The following is a 6,534-nucleotide window of genomic DNA, read 5'->3' as shown; positions in this document are numbered from 1 at the left end:
TGCCAGATTTGATTTTGTTTCAACAATATTGGCTCTCCAGGCTGTCTTCACATCTCCAAAGTCTACATATTTTGAGGGCCCTGTTCAGACATGAACACTTGCTCGAAGCCTTTCCTGATAACCTTAGCCAGGAGTGCTTTTTGCCAGCCCAACTCTTGCCCCTTCTTCACACATGACAGTACGAAGGCACATCTATCTCCCCAACTGGCATTGAGTGTTTTGAGTGAAGGGACTGTGGCTGAGTTCACTTTGAACCTTCCCCAACACAGCACCGCCAGCATCACCACCGTCTTTGTCATCAACACAAGTAACACCCGTGAGCACCTACCCTTCGGCAGGCGCTGGGATCCCTGCTTTAATAGCCTTACTTCATTTAATTCTCCCAACCACCCCAGGAGGAAGGTATCAGAAGCACTCACTCTTTACAGATGACGATATGGGAGCCTGGAGGAATTCAGTCACTTTCTTCAAATTTCTCGGTGCTGGAACTGAAACCCCAGGGCGTCTGGTTCTAGGACAGGCTCATTACCTGCAGTGCCACTTTACCTCGTACCAAACACGATGGAAGCTCATGAGCATGGGCTAAATAAATTGGCCCCAGAGCATGGCAGTGGCGGTGAATTGGTTTGGACAGAAAAAAATAGGAAGGGAATGCTAGCCTCATAAGTGTTTTGTGGTGGGTTTAAGAGAACTGAGGACCTTCATTCTAAGACTGCCAGTGGTCTCCTTGTAGCTCTGAGTCTGTGAGGTATCCTCTAAGCACCAAAATTTTCCCATGAGTATGACCCTCTCTGACCAAACAGACACATACCCACTGTCTCCTATAATGCTATCCAGTTGCTTGTAGGATTCCCCAAGAGGCATGCTGTGAGGACAGGTGGGGCTCTCAGAATGGAATGGATACACACTTAAGCGGTTGGCAGCGATGTGTTTTTTCCATTCCCTTTATTAACTCCCATTGACTTCCATTATAAAAATGAAGATGCATCCCCATGGGAGGAAACATTTGGCCTCCCTACTAGACAAAAATGACCTGTACGAAGGAAACAAATCCTTTTCAATCAGCTGTTTAAAGGAAAAATGATAATGGATGAGAGGACCTGAAGGAATAATGAGAACCCTTTTCAGAAAGCAACGTTGAACTACATAAAACATCAAGAGGGGGAAAAAATGCCTTTCAGAAAAAGAAAAAAAAAAGAAAAAAAGAAAAAAAGGAAAGTAGGTTCCCCAAAGGAGTCGAAGCCAATGTGGATGCTCATTTATTTGTTTAGTTTTTTCACTCACGTGTTCAGTTATTCGACATGTACCACTGATTTGTGCTGCATGCTCTCCAGTTGACAGAGGGGAGAAAGAGACAAACTAGAAGATATTCAAGAGGTAATATCAGGGGGACCTGTGGGCGGATATGGAGATGTTAGAACAGAGTAGTTACTTACAGCCTTTAGCATTTGGGAGAAAACACAACACAGACCCCGGAACTGGACCGTGTGGGCGGGAATCCTATTCTATGGCCAATCAGATGTCACCCCAAGCAAGGCATTTAACCTCTCTCTACCTCAGTGTCTCCATCTGTAAAGTAGAGAAGATAGTAGTCTCTGACTAAGAGAAGTTGTTATAAGGATTAAATGAATTAATGTTTCCAAATCACTTAGAAATGGAATATAAATGTAGTTCTACTAATTATCTGTAAGAGTTTGGGGGGAAATCACTTTTTTCATCCGGAAAATGGGTAAATTTCACATCTTAGGATCATATATATATATATATATCATACATACATATATATTCTATATCATATGTATACCACATATATATACTTATATGTGTATAACATAAATACATAAAATACATTACACCCAGAAAACACACTCAAGTAGCTATGTGGTAAGCTTTATGTCAAGAGCTCTCTGTCTATCCATCTACCTATCTATCTACTTTATATAATTTTGTTATTTTATTATTATTTAATAGGGAATGAGACAGAAAGAGATAATGAATCTTTTATGTATATATTTCTAAAGACTTGCTGAGCACCTATCCCTGGCAAGGCACGGAACCTCCATAGTGAAAAGAGACAAACACAGTTGCTCTTCTTGAGGGTGCTGACATTGTAGCCCATCGTTCTGGCTTGGGAAGGCGAGTAGACCACGGTGTCCACTCGGATACAGAAGATTAGGGAAATGGGCAGTTTGGAGGGGGAAGTCCCTGTGGTCAGTCAGGGGACATGAGGGTAACAGGAAGGCACACAGGTTGGGAATTGGAGGAGTTATGGATTTGCGGTTTATCGGGAGTTGGATTGGGGAGAGTGAGATCACCCAGACCACACAAATGGAGTGTGAAGCAATAGTAGGTTAAGAATAGAACTCTTGATAACTCTACATTTTTAAGATGCAAATAGAGAAAAGGTTGCCATGATGGAATCTGAGAATAAAATCAGTGAAGAGAGCCAGGATTCTGTAAGGACCGTAGATAGAGACTACAGAAAAGGGTGGGATAAACAGGATCGTGTTCTTGAAGCTTAGAAAAGCCAAGACATTTATTTACCCAGCAGCCGAGAGAGTTACACAGGTTTTGTTACATACATGTTGGGATTGCAACTTAAAAAGCCCGACTTGGAGACACTTCCTGTATCACGAGACTTGCTGTCCAGTGAATCGCATTTCCTGAAAGTTGCTTGCTCACAATTCTGCTCATAACAAGTCCTTACGTTACAGTTTACTAAGAGCACTCTCCCATCTTGTCTGAGCCTCATCCCCAAGAGTCAGGCAGGGCTGCGATCATTATCACCATTTACAGATGAGGAGGAAATGGGTTCAGAGAGGTTAAATACTGTCGAGGTCTTGCAGATTTATTGACATCCTGCAACATACTTGCTGTTCTCTACCTGACCCTGACCTTAGAGAATTGTGTCTTCTGAGATATATTTTCAGAAATTATGATCTACGGGGTCTTCGAGGGGCATTTTGGATCCACGTGACCCATGATATATGGGGAGTTAACTTCTTTCAATCCTTTGGAAAGTGAATAAATAAAGACATGCATAAGAACTAAACCAGGTATTGGAGCATTTCACAATGATGGAGAGCGAAAGGCAGAGAAACACATCACTCTGTGTCATTATGTCCCACCCTCTCCCTCATCCCCCAACAGACAGAACAACCAGACTGAGTCTCCAGGGATGGCCTGGGCAGCAGGCTGTGTATCCTCCCTTCCCTGTGGGGGATGCATTTCCTATGTGCAGCGGCGCAGGACTTGTGCTGTCTCTCATGTGTCTCTTGAGCCATCTGTTGCTGACATGGGACCTCAGTTCTGACTCTCGTGCCCTTCCTCTTATAGTCCAGCTAGACCTTCTTGTTTCTGAAGTCAGCAGCTTCCCTAAAGCCCAGAGACAGAGGATGTCATAACTCAGATGCCAAACAGCAGGAGCTGCCAGGAAGGGGAGGAAGGAATGAAATGGTGCTGGGTGGCCAAGAGGAACAAGCCATGTGTGTGAGTTGGAGCCCTGAGGAGGGCGAAGTGGAGGGTGTCAGGACAAAAGCCACTGCATTGGGTGACCAGTTGGCCCCTTGTCTTTAAAGGCCAGTGTGTATGCAGAGGAGGTGGAATTTGGAATTGAGGCAATCAGAGCAGTGGGGTAGAAGGAGCTGGATCCAGACCCTTACTCAAAAGAGATGGTCAAGAGGTGGGCCAGGGGCAGCTCCCACAGAGTACTGGAATGCTGCTCGGTAAACCAAGGCTGCAGCTCTTGGGATGAGTGGAGCCCATAGAAAGGTAAGAGATAGGATTTTCAGGTGCAACACTCATACCCAGGTGCAAACAATGCCAAGAATCGGGCAGCAGACTCCTTTCATATTCCACAACCTAGTGCGTCTGCAATGCTCAGTTCAGGATTAATGCACAGACCTTGTAGCTGATAGCAGCCAGGACTCAGGCTGGAGGAGCCAGGAGCTAGGAAGCAGGGCCCCAGAGATGGGCAGGGGCTGGAGTCACTCAAGACCCCAGAGAGAGCCCAGTGTCCGTGCCATCAGGTGCGCTGGCAGGGAGTTAGCAGGTCCTGCTGCGACCCCCAGTGCAGTGTATTAGCATGTGTCCCGTTGTCTTGGTCCTGTTTCACAGGATCTTTAAACTAATGTCACAGACATTTGGCTGACTATGCCTTTGAGCACTTAAATTATGTTGGCTAATTATATTATTTTCCCCATGCAATTCTGAGTTGTAGATAGCTCGCTTCATCATTTTAAAACATGTTTTAATACATATAGAAATATATATACACATAGTATATATATATATATACACACACACACACACACAAATATATATGTATATATATATAGAGAGAGAGAAGCATAATAAACATATAGAAAAGTATACTACCATATACATATGTATATAGCTCACTGAATTTTCACAAAGTGAACATTTGTGTAACCAGCACCCAGATCCAGAAATACAATAAACCAGCACCCTCAAAGTCCCTATAATGCTTAACTCTTAATTAAAAAAAAAATTACATCTTAGCAACTATGCCAACTCCCAAAACTATCATTCTGATTTAGGTAGAAAACAAATAAGGATGTACTATGCAATATGTGGACTCACTCTCCCGTCTACTTTCCATACAGATCTATTCTACAAAGGGAATTGCACCGTGTCTCCCACTTGCCCAGCCAAGCCCGAGGAGGTTCACTCTGAGGACAGAAAATGGACCCAGAGCCCCTCGCGGTGACTGTTCTGCTGTGCAGTCACTCAGAAGTTGGCCCTCTGCCTGGATGAACGTCCGGAGTCTTTTCAAATAACTCGTGCCCTTCATATCATCCCTCTACGCTCTGAGGCAGCAGCCAGCATGGCATGGGTGAGTCCCACACCAGCACTTAGTTCGTTTCATGCAGATTCTAACAGAGTGTTTGGCTTTACACAAGCACCTTGAAATTACCAAAGAGTCTGTTTCTGGAATATTTGAAGGCCAGAGTCTTTGCTGAGGATTGGGATGGGAAGACGGGTGCAAATATTCCTCCGAAACCATGAGCAAGGTTTTCAGTATTTTTCTGGGGAGATTCTCAAAGTTACAGGATATTTCCACACCCTGCCCTTCCCCCTAAAAGGTTAAGAATCTCTCTACTGGACTGGGAGTTATTTGAGGGCAGGGACATTGCGCTTCAGAGTGCATGCGTACTGAGATGTTTTGCCTACACTCCCAGCCATCAGCCTGTGTAGTGAGAAACAACCTGGGAAATTTAGTCGAACACACTGCCCTCCCGCTGTGTGACTGGGTGACTTTTTCTAACTCTTGAGCCCCCTTAGCTTTCTCAGCAGTAGAGTGGGTGTATACAATGTCCACTGCATTGTTTTCATATGTATGTAAACGTCTGCCAGGGCGCTTGGCCCATTGAAGATTTCTGCAAAGACCAACTACCTCCATCTCTTTCTCTGAGAAGGGGAGGAAGATTGGACTCAGGGTGATCTACCTATTCTGACTGACAAGTCAGTATGAAGCTGAGGCTGGCCACGAGATGGTACCTCCAGCCAGAATGGCCGCAGAAAGTAGAGAAAGCCGAGTATCTTTTTGGGTCTCTATTAATAAATCCCCCCATTTCCAACCAAGTTTAACCAGGAGCTCTTTCTCCCCAGACAGACTGCCCATAACCCTTTACAGGGCCCATCCCATGTGGCTGTGGTCAATTCTGGCCATGGCTGTGGTCTGTAATCTATCCAGTTCATGATTTACCACCTTAAAACCATACCAATGTTTTGAGAGCATGAGCTCTGTCTGTTTCTACCACTGGCACTAGCGGGTATTTGATAAATGCCAACTGAATTCAGAGTTCTTAAGGAGGAAGTCTACAGCTGAGTTTAGCCTGAAATTATAAGTAAAATGGTGTGTGGAAAACCCTGTATAGTTCCCTCTGTCCCCCAGAGGAGCAGCAGATAGCATTCATCAGCTTATCCCACGGTGAGAAATGTTAACGATGAGATCTTAAAGGAGGGTCTACGTGTCAGTCATCTCTAAATGTCCTATATCCACCCAATACTCTATAGATACGCGTTTCAGGGGAATCATCAGACTCTCCTGATCACTGACAATTCACTTACTGGTGCTCAGTGGCCAGTGTGCCCAATAAGTGGCTTCCTGTCCCACTTAACAACCACCTAACTTATTCACAGGCCCATCCTCCGAGAGGTAATGCTTGTCCTGAGTTTCTTTCCTACAGAAAGGGAAGAAAGTCTATCCGTTCACAACTCCTAGAATTTGATTCACATTTTCAAGTAGGTAATCATCAAGATGGCTGTCGTGCGGGAGACCCTGCTCGCTGCGCCATTTGTCATGCGGGAGACCCTGCTCGCTGCGCCATTTGTCGTGCGGGGAAGGCCTGCGGGGTCTCTGCTCCCACTCCCCACATAAGAACGCAGGATATGATGAGGCCAAAAAGGAACACCCACGGAGCCATAAGTAGGGGAGTCATACCACTATATTCTCTCTGGCGGCACTATACTCTCACTGGAGGCTGGATCCACACTGTCCGCAAACCGCCA

The sequence above is a fragment of the Rhinolophus sinicus genome, linkage group LG13 (genome assembly GCF_036562045.2).
Source record: "Rhinolophus sinicus isolate RSC01 linkage group LG13, ASM3656204v1, whole genome shotgun sequence".
Taxonomy (NCBI): domain Eukaryota; kingdom Metazoa; phylum Chordata; class Mammalia; order Chiroptera; family Rhinolophidae; genus Rhinolophus; species Rhinolophus sinicus.
The sequence above is the reverse complement of the archived record's forward strand: the minus strand, read 5'-3'. Positions refer to the sequence as shown.